The sequence below is a fragment of the Pseudophryne corroboree genome, chromosome 9 (genome assembly GCF_028390025.1).
Source record: "Pseudophryne corroboree isolate aPseCor3 chromosome 9, aPseCor3.hap2, whole genome shotgun sequence".
NCBI lineage: Eukaryota > Metazoa > Chordata > Amphibia > Anura > Myobatrachidae > Pseudophryne > Pseudophryne corroboree.
The window spans coordinates 223,530,882-223,543,220 of NC_086452.1; the positions used below are offsets into that span (position 1 = coordinate 223,530,882).

The 12,339-nt window shown below is 40.5% G+C and overlaps 1 pseudogene; it reads right to left on the bottom strand.

The window, feature by feature from the left end:
- Positions 1-4,813: 4,813 nt before the first annotated feature.
- On the bottom strand, positions 4,814-10,902 carry LOC134958785 (uncharacterized; annotated as a pseudogene).
- Between the last annotated feature and the right edge of the window lie 1,437 nt (positions 10,903-12,339).

Here is a 12,339-nt window from a genome sequence, read left to right on the forward strand (position 1 = left end):
ACCGTCGTAGTCGGCTTTGTGGATAACGAAGCATTTTCAGGAATCCATAACCGGAATCCCCTTTGCTTTGAACATAAAAATGTAAGTTTTGCGTCCCTTTATCTGGATGGAACACCGCAGTCTGCAAAACCATTTCAACCAGACTTTGAACACGGTAATGCTGTAAGGACGTATATGTCACTCATACAGATAACAAATAAGCAGAAATCTGACAATGGTATTCTGATTGACCGTGAAGAGTACCTCAGAGGTTACACACTATTTGCTTTTGATCTGTCGCCGGAGCAGGAATGTGGAGAACACCTCTCCCTGATAAGAACGGGCAATCTACGTGCTGAATATCGCTTTGCAGAAGCGTTGGACAGGACAGTCAATGTGATAATATACGCTCTATTTGATAACATCATCGAGATTAATCAAAGGCACGATGTGCTGTACGATTATCTATAAATGAAATAAACTAACACTACTCTGCTGAAAAATGAACACGTTACAGATAAACTGTATTCTGTACGCTGCGCAAAGCACACGGCATATTTTTAAAGGAACGTATCCGTGTGATCTGTTGCCTGCCGATAAACTGATGCATTACCCCTGCGCATTTGTAATCAACACGCATAGCAGTGGGCAGCCTGGCAAACACTGGTTGGCTGTTTATTTTAATGAAGATGGCATTTGTTATTTCTTTGATTCCTACAGTCTCTCGCCGGACAGTGACATTTTCCCAAAGAATATCATAAAGTTTTTACATTTTAATTCAAAAAGTATTTGTCACCAAAACCGTCGGTTACAAGATTTTTCAAGCGATGTATGCGGTCAATACTGTATTTACTTTATATTTTTTATGTGTAAAAATTACAAATATGATGATTTCTTGACACAGTTTAGTAATGATACAAAACGTAATGACCGTTTAGTTTCAAACTTTGTAAGGCGTATGCCAAGAAGCCATTGTTTGAGTCATTATAGAGATAAATATATTCAGAATTGTGTAACTTGTTGTAATAACCAATGTGTTTGATGCATTTTATGTATAATGCGTCATAACTATGATTATTTTAAAATAAACATCAGTGTTTTTAATCTTTATGCTGTTGTGTGTTTGTAAGTTTCTTTCAAAGACAACTGATTAGAATAAAGAAAAAACGGGGTCTTTCTAAATCATGAATATATTTTATTAGATCATAAAGTTTATTTACAGATACATTGCTGATGCATTATTATAATATGTCATTTATTACAGTTATACGCGTAAAAACTACAAATATGGTGATTTCTTGACATAATTTAGTAAAAATACAAAGCATACATTGTGGTACAAAATAAGCACACAAATATACAAAAATAAATAAATAAACAAGCAAACATTAGTTATACATTAGAATGTCAACCACGGTGATTCCTGAAACAGATCTACGGCTCTTTTACTAGGTAGTAAGTAGCCGTGCGGCGTTGTTAAGCTGGTTGAACTTAAAACATTTATACATCTTTTCTTAAGGTTTTGCGGTGGCACGGTTGATGATACAGCAACACCAGAGTCCTCGTTCGCCTCTGCTTTTAAACGGTCTAGGTACATTCTAGTTGACGCATTACTAACAAATGTGGATGGCACATTTAATTCAGACAAAGCAGGCATAAATTCAGGCCAGCCAGTCGGCATCTTACGACTCGTCACGCTATGGTTTTGTGTGATGCTTCTTATTAAATCCAGGATGTTGGAACCCTGTACAGCTGTGCCTTTATACAGAAAATTGCCTTTAGCATTCCAGTTTGTGATGTTTTTAGAGCGTGTCATTTTATTCAATAGTATTTCACAGTTTTTTTTATACCTCGCATTAACACCGCTCAGTATTTCATGACAAACATCATCGGCAGCATCCGGATGTGCAGGGTTAATTGTTTCATCAAAGACATTTGTACCAGGTGATAAAAGAGTTAAAGTTGACATTTCACCATCAGTCTGTTTACTCAGGACCAGATACCTCTGCAAAGGTATTCGTCAAGCGTATTGGTTCTTAAATCAACCAGTAAATAGCCATATGGTGTGGATGTCGCATTTTGGAATGCATCCAGAAAGAGCCGAATATTAGTGGGGTACATTTGTCTAGCCAGCGTCGTCACCAGCAATTTATCCCGTGGGTTTTGAAAAGGACCATATATTTTGTGTTTAGATGTATCGTCCTGCTCTTTTTACCTTGACAAAAGACATTTTGCACTAGGTACATGATACTGAAGTTTCTGTGGTGTACATACTTTGTGAATGCTTTCTCAATCTCAGAATTATTACTAGCCGACTCCATCAGATCATCAACAACCGCTAAATTAATCCTACCAAGGGGAAAAATTTGGTTGTCGTTAAAAGTCTCAGGTAGACCCTCTATAAAACGCATGCTTGGGTAATCACGCAGAAGCTGATCGTACATAGGTTGCCAACAGCCATAAAACCAAACAATATTATCAGGCACATGTGATATGTGCGTAGGTGCATTTTCCAGCAACATTTTCGCAAAACGGGACTGTTGTGAAGTTATCTGTAAGTCTCCGTTTAGTGAAAACACACTTTTGCATTTTCTGCAGATGCGCGTTTCAATCTGCCAGTACTTTTGAAATCGGACTATACCGGGTTGACGGAGCACAATTTTTTTCTGATCATCGCCTTCAGGGTTTAACGGATAATCTAAGACCAGGTCTTTCAGACTTTCAAAGTTAATGTGTTGCGCATTATCAACATTGAGCGTTATACCTTTAACTTTTAAACTAGTCTTTCCATTGTTTAGACGATATCCATATGATTTGGGGCCTGATGAGACAAACTCTGTTATATGGGCACCAGCTGGCAGCTCGCTAGTCAGCTCGCCTAGATAATCACCCAATGGTGGATTCCAATCACCGAGCCTGCTGACAAAAATCACAGAATCTATATCATGGTAAAGACAACGTTCTTGTAATCTATCCAATAGTTTGTACAATTCAATCCTAGCATGCTCGGTTGTAATCGCAGCTATAAATATATTTGTATTGAAAGCTTTGGAGTAATGATCTTTTGCATATCTCCAATTAAGCATTGCGGTACTATCATCTATAAAGTCTAAAGCAGACACCTCATAGTGCGGTAAAAACGCGTATTCAAAAAGCTTGTCGGGGTCAGACACTAAACAAGTGTTGGGCATGTTATTACGTTGACCAAACTTTCCCCATAAGGAGTTTAAAAACAATTTTGAAATTTGTCTTTTTGCGGGGTTGATTTCTATGTGATCGGGTCGTAGAGACACACCTTCATTTTTTTGATAGGCGTCTTTATACGCCTGGCGTTTCTCAGAGTCTGTACACCAATCGGGATAACCAGTAGCCTCTTGTTTATCCCTAAGATGCATATTAATGTAACCTGAAAACAAATCGTCAGATCGTTCATCAAATTGCCACACCTCATAGATTTTACACACTTTGTAACCCTTGTCTACAGCCATTTTTAACTTAGGAGTACACCACGTACCCGTGATTGCTCTGCATTCATCGCTATGGACACAAGGCTCTGTCTGTCCAGACTCAGCACATGTGCGACATAAAGGAAACATCAGTTTTCCACGCATTTTAACAGGTAGAACAGGAAAGAAAAAGACCCCGTGGTGGATACACTTTTACTTTGGCAATACCAAAATACTTTGTAACATTCCCAAAATTTCGATAGATTATACGTGGGTGTTTTATTGGGTACATTTTGGTTTTGTTGACAAAAGGATACAGACTGGTAAAATCATAGTAGTGAATCTGTTCATCCGGTTGTGCTTTGTGATACAGCTTTATGGCGTTTGTACGACCACCGTAAAGCGCTGCTCGGGGGTCCAATGGTTCGGGTAATTCTTTACCCTTCAGAAAAGATTGTAGACTCGCATCAGACTCTACCATTTTTTTTCCATTCGCATTCCCAAATGACACGTACGTGAAAACCGCATAGTTTAACAAAGTTCATTCTCACTTGCGTCTTGTGTCGCAGTTGACCATAGGTCGTTTTAGTCAGTTTGTTTTTATCATCGCCATTGTAACATGCGCCACAGCCATGGTAAAAACAACTTTGGAATTCAAACGCCGTTGCTACGCCGTTAATCACGGCGTAACCATCAAGGTGATAGTTACCAACTTTCTTTTCACCCCCTTGTAAAGCGTGTCTTATTTATATACCTTCTCAGTGTTCTATGTACATCAACCATTGTATAGCCGGTGTTGAATATCGCTTCTGAGTTTTGTGATAGTTATCTCCCGGTACAAGCGCCAAGGTACTTTCTGGTAAAAACTTGCACCAGTACATCGCCATGCAGACCGCCGCCAGGGTCGTCAGTTGAAAGGGGTCAATATGTCTCTTAACAATAACATCACCTTTCTTCATAGTTATTACATATTCTTGTTCCGTCATAGATATAACAGCGCCTCTGAAAGAGCTACATGCTTTTTGTAAAATTTTGACATCCTCCTTACAGTAGCGTGCGAGTTCATCCTGAAAGTTAAATGGGACTTGTTTGGCATTTTTATACCATTCTGTAAACTCTGCTTGATCTTCAGCTAACATGTATTGTACACCAAAATACTCTATTGATTGCATAGAACCTATGTAATTTTGGTTAGCGGCAGTGTTAAAAAAATTTGGAAAATGACCTTTGGAACCCTCAAAACCCATCGCTTTTGGTAATCGACTGAGTCGCATGGGCAAAAAATTTAAAGAGACGATAAATCTTATCTTTAAATCTGTTACTGTTACACACAACAGTTTACCACCCTGAGCCAGCACATCGATCTTAAATTTCTCCTTAATCAGCTGTCACATAACAAAGTATGCATCATAACGACCGACATTATGGGCTATGAATGTGTACCCCTCAAATTTTGCTCTCATGAATGTTTTTACAAAATCCTCAATACAAACAACACCCTTAAACTCCCAGGATTCATCATCCGCTAGTGTTAGAGCGTAACAGTAATTTGGCACGTGAATATTGTTTTCTTGGCTGCACTCAAAATCATAAAAAATTTAATTCTTAGTGGGTTTCGCGGGTTTTATGTTTTGTATGTAACATAAATGACCTTCAAAACCTGCAACCACTGTCTTGCAAATGGGGCAAATCATTCTGTCACATTTGTGTTTGGGGGTCGTAAACTTGCCACATTTATCACAATAGATTTTGTTTAGACACAGTATCTTGTGAGACAAGGCTAGAGACTTGTGCGCCTCTAAACCTGCATTTACAAAACAAACCCAATTCCGATGACATACGTAAAACATCCACACAAGGTCTAGATGTAGAGATCGTAAACATACTACAGAATAACAATTTATCAGAATATGAAAAGGCAAAACGTTACAAAGCCGCTTTGCAGTGGTATCTGGTCCTGAGTAAACAGACTGATGGTGAAATGTCAACTTTAACTCTTTTATCACCTGGTACAAATGTCTTTGATGAAACAATTAACCCTACACATCTGGATGCTGCCGATGATGTTTATTATGAAATACTGAGCGGTGTTAATGCGAGGTATAAAAAACTGTGAAATACTATTGAATAAAATGACATGCTCTAAGCACATCACAAACTGGAATGCTAAAGGCGAGTTTCTGTATAAAGGCACAGCTGTACAGGGTTCCAACATGCTGGATTTAATAAGAAGCATCACACAAAACCGTAGCGTGACGAGTCGTAAGATGCCGACTGGCTGGCCTGAATTTATGCGTGCTTTGTCTGAATTAAATGTGCCATCCACATTTGTTAGTAATGCGTCAACTAGAATGTACCTTGACCGTTTAAAAACAGAGGCGAACGATGACTCTGATGTTGCTGTATCATCGCCCGCGCCACCGCAAAACCTTAAGAAAAGAAGTATGAGTGCTGAAACACACTACCCGGCTTTTGCCGGCCGGGAAAAATCCGGATGGCTTTTTCCCGTGCCGGCATTGTAGTTAACAGTGTGAGGGCTAGGGTCCCTTCACACTGCACGGCCCCGGCCCGGCTGCCGGGTTGCAGCCGGGTCTCACCACTGGAAGGTCCGGCGGCCGGGCGGCCGCCAGGCTGTCTTTGCAGCCAGTGAACCGTGTGTGTGAAGGGGAGCTTTCACACACAACGGTTTTTTTTGAAGCCGTGTCTGATGCTGCGCATGCGCACAGCATCACACACGGCTCAAAGCCGTCCTGTGTGCGAGACTCTGCCAGTTTCTCCCGGATGGCAAAAAGCCGGACAAAGTTTGTCCGGCTTTTTGCCATCCGGGAGAAACCGGCCAGTGTGTTACAGCCTTAAATGTTTTAAGTTTACCCGGCCTAACAATGCCGCACGGCTACTTACTACCTAGGAAAAGAGCCGTAGATCTGTTTCAGGAATCACCGTGGTTGACATTCTAATGTATTACTAATGTTTGTTTGTTTGTTTATTTATTTATTTTTGTATATTTGTGTGCTTATTTTGTACCACAATGTATGTTTTGTATTTTTACTAAATTATGTCATGAAATCACCATATTTGTAGTTTTTACGCGTAGAACTGTAATAAATGACATATTATAATAATGCATTGGCAATGTATCTGTAAATAAACTTTATGATCTAATAAAATATATTCATGATTTAGAAAGACCCCGTTTTTTCTTTATTCTAATCAGTTGTCTTTGAAAGAAACTTACAAACACACAGCAGCATAAAGATTAAAAACATTGATGTTTATTTTAAAATAATCATAGTTATGACGCATTGTACATAAAATGCATCAAACACATTGGTTATTACAACAAGTTACACAATTCTAAATATATTTATCTCTATAATGACTCAAACAATGGCTTCTTGGCATACGCCTTACAAAGTTTGAAACTAAACGGTCATTACGTTTTGTATCATTACTAAACTGTGTCAAGAAATCATCATATTTGTATTTTTTACACATAAAAAATTGAAAGTAAATACAGTATTGACCGCATACATCGCTTGAAAAATCTTGTAACCGACGGTTTTGGTGACAAATACTTTTTGAATTAAAATGTAAAAACTTTATGATATTCTTTGGGAAAATGTCAATGTCCGGCGAGAGACCGTTGGAAACAAAGAAATAACAAATGCCATCTTCATTAAAATAAACAGCCAACCAGTGTTTGCCAGGCTGCCCACTGCTATGCGTGTTGATTACAAATGCGCAGGGGTAATGCGTCAGTTTATCGGCAGGCAACAGATCACACGGACACGTTCCTTTAAAAATATGCCGTGTGCTTTGCGCAGCGTACAGAATACAGTTTATCTGTAATGTGTTCATTTTTCAGCAGCGTAGTGTTAGTTTATTTCATTTATAGATAATCGTACAGCACATCGCACCTTTGAGTAATCTCGATGATGTTATCAAATAGAGCGTATATTATCAAATTGACTGTCCTGTCCAACGCTTCTGCAAAGCGATATTCAGCACGTAGATTGCCCGTTCTTATAAGGGAGAGGTGTTCTCCACATTCCTGCTCCGGCGACAGATCAAAAGCAAATAGTGTGTAACCTCTGAGGTACTCTTCGCGTCAATCAGTGTACCATTGTCAGATTTCTGCTTATTTGTGATCTGTATGAGTGACATGGTTGAAATGGTTTTGCAGGGTGCGGTGTTCCATCCAGATAAAGGGACGCAAAACTTACATTTTTTATGTTCAAAGCAAAGGGGATTCCGGTTATGGATTCCTGAAAATGCTTAGTTATCCACAAAGCCGACTATGACGGTTTTCGGCACTTAACCTAAAAATAGATTTTCTAGATTAAATACTCTACTGCCTGCTGGTACGCTGTAGATTTTCATCCCAACGCGGTCAATCGCGTATTTTGCGTTGCCGTTTAGCAGGGCCTGCATGTGTCCAATCCGCACGGCCGGTGAGACCTGCACTCTTTTCACGAACAGGGACGCCGCTGTGATCTGTATTTTAAAGGCATCCGCGTCAGCCGACATTAAGCAGAATGCGTCTTTGTTTCTGGTTAGTTTAATCTTCAGGTCAACGGCATTTAAAATTAGTTTATGTTGATGAAAAAGGTCGCAGTGAAGCGGTCCTAGCAATTCAACCGTGTGACTCTCCTCTGTTGATCCTGCTCGTTTTTTGAACCCCGTATTCGGTCCGTCCAGCACCGTGTTGTTAAATTCTCCAGCTGAATCTTTGTTAAATAATCCTGTTGTGTGCTTTGTTGACAAAGCGTCTGAGCTGTAATTCAATATAGTCTCAATGTACGCGCGGTATGCGTAAAGATTGTTGGATTGCGATATGAGCCTGTCGCCCAAATTTACATCCACTTGGTTGAATAAAGTCGCTATGGGGTAATTAATAAGTGTGACCCGTGCACCTTGCGGTATCGGTGTGTTATCGGTTTGTACGATCTTGCACGTCACGTACAGCAGTGTGTTGTTCAGATCGTAGTAGTGTTCGCCGCTGGCCGCTATATAAAATTCAAGCGGCGCTGTGTCAGATAATGCCGCTAAAGGTTGAACTTCGACGTATAGACTTTTCTCTATGCTAGTTTGTGTCGGGGGCACGTCAAAAAGATCCAGCTCTGTTTTTGAACATTCAACGGACTCGTGGTGTATGAAAGACATGTTTAAAAAATATCACCAACGGAGCGCTTCGGCTTTCTCTTCTTCTTTGAGTTGCGTCGTCTCTGGTTTTTATTTAAAAAGGGTATGTCCCAAGGCGGAACGCTATCATACGCTTCCGTTTTCTTTTAGACACGCCTTTTCTTGTATATATTAGTCCTGAACCGTCTTGTTTTGCTTGGTTCGCATTGTGTATCTTATTCATCACGGCCGTTGTGGCTTGTCCGATAACGTCTTTCGCTATATTACGTGCCGCGGTCTTCATATGCGGTTTAGCTAACTCTAAACCTCTCCGGAAAAGAGGAACAGCTTTTCTGAAAAGACTTCGGAAAATACCGCCTAAACCACATCCGTACATGTACGCGCTGCCGTGAAAACCTGGTAATCCATTACCGGCCTGCGTTTTATAATATTGCGCGTAGAGATCCGGATTGCCATAATTTTTAACAGCGACCATCCAGTTTAGTTAATAAATATCGTGTTTGCGACGTCTAAAGTGTAGTTTCACGATCACTTTACCAAACTTAAATGAGATTTTCTTGTTCTGGTCGTTCTTTATCTCTATGGCTACAGTGTCAAAATACGCTTTGCACAATGGCACGTAATCGGGTTTCTCATATCGCATTGTGATCACCTCATTGTTATATCCCTTAATTTCAACTGTGCGTAGTAGCGGTACGTAGCTATCACCGACCCTCTGGTGCTCGATAATGTCAGTATACACATACAGCGTATACTGGCCGCCTTTGATGTCGGCGCATGGTTTATAAATCTTAGTTTTAGGTTGTAAACCAAGGATCGTCGTCAGTTTATCACCGGCTGTAAGATGATACAGCCGCTTACTATCGCATGTTACAATGCGTTCAAGCGGATCGTACACTAGTCTTAATCCGCCATCCAGTTTATGTCACCCTATTTCCGCGTTGATTACGTCCAGTAGCGCGTCGATTGTTTTATAAAATCCGGGTTTAACTCACACGGCTGCAAATTCCACAACTGGATTGGAAAACATAACATCCTGTGTTATTTGTAACTTACAATCTTGTATATCCAAGGTATTCCACGTGTGTGGATATTGTATTTCTGTAATAGCGACTTCCCACTCATCGCTTAAGTGTATCGACTTTGCAAGTTTTGTTGTATAGTTAGAAATCTTATTTTGCAGAAAAGTATCCGCTGAGGCATTGCTGGGTAAGGTTATGTAAAATGATTTGTCATCCATCGCTCGTCTTGTTAGCGCGCGGCAAGTTTTATATATCTTTTATCTCTGATGCGTCAACCCAACTGTTAAATTTTGCGGGGTACCCGCGCCACTTGACTAACGCGTATTTCCGAATGGTGACCGTCTTATGTTTTAAAATCTTTTCCACTTTGTATATTCTATTATAGTTTTTTGGCACTCTTTGTAACTCATCGGGGTAAAAACGGCTGGTAATTTCTTCGCCGTAGAGATCCGTCAACTTATGAAGTGGCTTAACACCTTTAGTGTTCACATTCTGTATGACAAATATTTCCTCAGAAAAATTCTGTTCATACCCTTTCTGAAATATATCCTTATATTTGGATATGCGTACATGTTCACCGATGTAAAAACGTGGTGTAATTTTCTTAGTTCTAAAGTAATCGCCGTACGTCGTCTTGAAAATTCTCAAAGCGTTACCCCACATCACACGGTGTACACTTAATCGTTCTATGGTATGTGTTATTATAGCTGTTTATGAAATTTTGTAAGACATCTATATATCTGTACGTGTTCCGTGCTGTGAAATAACGCCACATCCTTGTTTTTAAAGTCCTATTGAAGCGTTCTATAATGGCCGCTTTCACTTCATTATTGGTTGATTGGTTCATTATTATTTTTCTAACACTTTTTAAAGATTTTGTTTAGAAACTCTTTACCATTATCGGTTTGCAACTTCTTTGGCACGCAACCCTGTTGGAATATGTTTTCAAAAGCATTAGCGACGGTTGTCGCATTCTTGGATGCTAGACCAGCCGCCCACGCTTTCTTACTGAATATATCGATGATGGTTAATATATATTTAAAACCATCATTGTACTTTGCAATGTCTATGAGTGAAACCAGATCACATTGCCATTGTTGGTTTATATCCGATACGCAAATCATGTTCCTTTTATAGGTTTTTCGTGCCGGCTTATGTAATGTGTAAGCGTCTTGTACTTGAAACCATTTTTTAATTTCCGCTCTTTTGAACTTGCCTTTATTAGCCTTATAATATTTATCGACACCGCAATAACTGCCCGGCTTTAATACCGTATAATACGCCTTTTTCATAATCTTTTTTTGGTTAGCCATTTAATATAAATGCGGCTTGTCTAAGGGTCAGATTCTGTTCTTAATAGCCAATCAATAATCATTTGATATCAGTTTTATATCATTTGATATCAGTTTTATATTAAACACAATTAAAAGGGGGCGGGGCTTTAAATGGGCGGGGCACCTGTCAAAAGTTTGATGAAAAGCTGTTCACTATACTACTAGTGGCGAAGTGTGGGCAAAGCAGGAGACGCAAGTGTTGCTCTGCCTACACCACGCCCACTGTATGGAGACATTTACCAGTGACTGCTCATCAGGCTCCACAGGTGACCCGACCCCTACTTCCTCCCACGGACACTGACATCAGTGCGGGTACTGCGTCTGTGGGGTTCATCATGCTGCAGGACTCACTGCAGGTAATCTATCCATGACTCCGGAGCAATGGAGGAGGTACCCCGTTAGGGCTGGTGCCCAGCGGCAGCCTACTCCATTGACTCCAGTACTTCCACCACTGTCTTGATCACATGTTCATCTGTGCAGCCAGATTCTTGAAGGTACACCACCTCATATAGCTAATGCACATAAACTATCTTCATAGATACTACAGAGCGGGGACCCCTATAATGAAGGGGACCCCCCTCCAGGCACCCAAGGGCCAGGGATGAAGCCCGAGGCTGTCCCCACAACCCGTGAGCTGTATATAACATGTGCAGAGAGAGTTAGATTTGGGTGGGTTATATTGTTTCTGTGCGGAGTAAATACTGGCTGCTTTATTTTTACACTGCAATTTAGATTTCAGTTTGAACACATCCCACCAAAAATCTAACTCTCTCTGCACATGTGATATCTTCCCCTCCTGCACTGCACATGATTTTGCCCATTAGATGAAAAATAATGCCGCTGCGATCAGGTTTGAATTAGGCCCATAGTTTGTAGAAGATGTAGATGAAGAAATCAGAATCACACTCATAAAGGGGTGGATGCAGAGTTGAAAACATGCCTATTAGTGCAAAGTAACTTGCCGGTTTTTAAACTGCACATGCTCCGTAAAAGAGCGTCCGTGAGTGCAGGTGATGCATAGTTGTATGCGTTACACTCACAACTCCACTTCTGACTGAAGACTGGGCTGTAATGGGGCTTTCGTGCGTAGGCAAAGTTCAATGATGGTGTGTCGATGGAATTGTACATTATATACCTGTAAGCAGAATAATATTTTGTACCAAGTATAGATAGGCTATAGCAGGGCCATCTTAATAGCAGTATAGTCCCCTGTGCAAAGCGATGCACTGGGGACCCTACACATCCTCCAGTGGTAGGGGTGGATGGTGCCATCAGCGGCAGTGTTGATGTCCACGGATGGTAGGGGGTGTTCTTTCTTCCACTCAGCATGTAGAACATGGAACAGTAAGTCCCTTTACTACACAGATGGTGGGGGATGGGGCCGGTGGGAGAACACTAAGCTGTAGAAGGGGGCAT